Here is a 547-nt window from a genome sequence, read left to right as displayed (position 1 = left end):
TCTAAACTGCAAGATAAAATTTATTTCTTTAAACAAAATACCCGACATATGATAATATCTAAACTATATAATACATATCATCAGTGAATAAATTCTAAATGCAAATTTACTTAAAGTTAGAAAACCAATAACCCATGCATATACCATACCAACAGATTACCAAAGCGACATTCCAGTTCTATCTAAATAATTAATATATAACAGTCAAGATTACACAGGTAAAAAACACTATGTTGAGAAGTAAGTTGGCAAGTTCATTATGCTTTGAGTTAAAAAGTTGGCATAAAGGTGAGCCTACAGCTATATAAATGATAAGTAAAAGTATCAAGGGAGTATAATATGTTGTGCAAGACAGAAGAGATATATCTGTGCTTAGCTTCAAATAGAATTAATGGACCCTTGGGATTAGAATTACTTTAAGCTATAATCATATTATACTGAATCTTTTTACCTTATTACTCCTACTATTAATATATACCCACAATTTTCCCACTCAGTTTTTTTTTTAAAAAAAATTCAAAGTATATGTTACCTCCACACCTTTTTT

The 547-nt window shown here is 28.2% G+C and overlaps 1 protein-coding gene across 1 annotated transcript in view; it reads right to left on the bottom strand.

Annotated features, from left to right (window-relative positions):
* The window catches only part of LOC119592046 (transcription factor MafK-like), a 32,431-nt gene that overhangs the window by 5,006 nt on the left and 26,878 nt on the right, over window positions 1–547 (bottom strand). The gene's annotated exons all lie outside the window — the stretch shown is intronic.

Source organism: Penaeus monodon, chromosome 29 (genome assembly GCF_015228065.2).
Source record: "Penaeus monodon isolate SGIC_2016 chromosome 29, NSTDA_Pmon_1, whole genome shotgun sequence".
In the NCBI taxonomy this organism is placed as follows: Eukaryota; Metazoa; Arthropoda; class Malacostraca; order Decapoda; family Penaeidae; genus Penaeus; species Penaeus monodon.
This window is presented reverse-complemented; position numbering and strand designations above follow the sequence as displayed.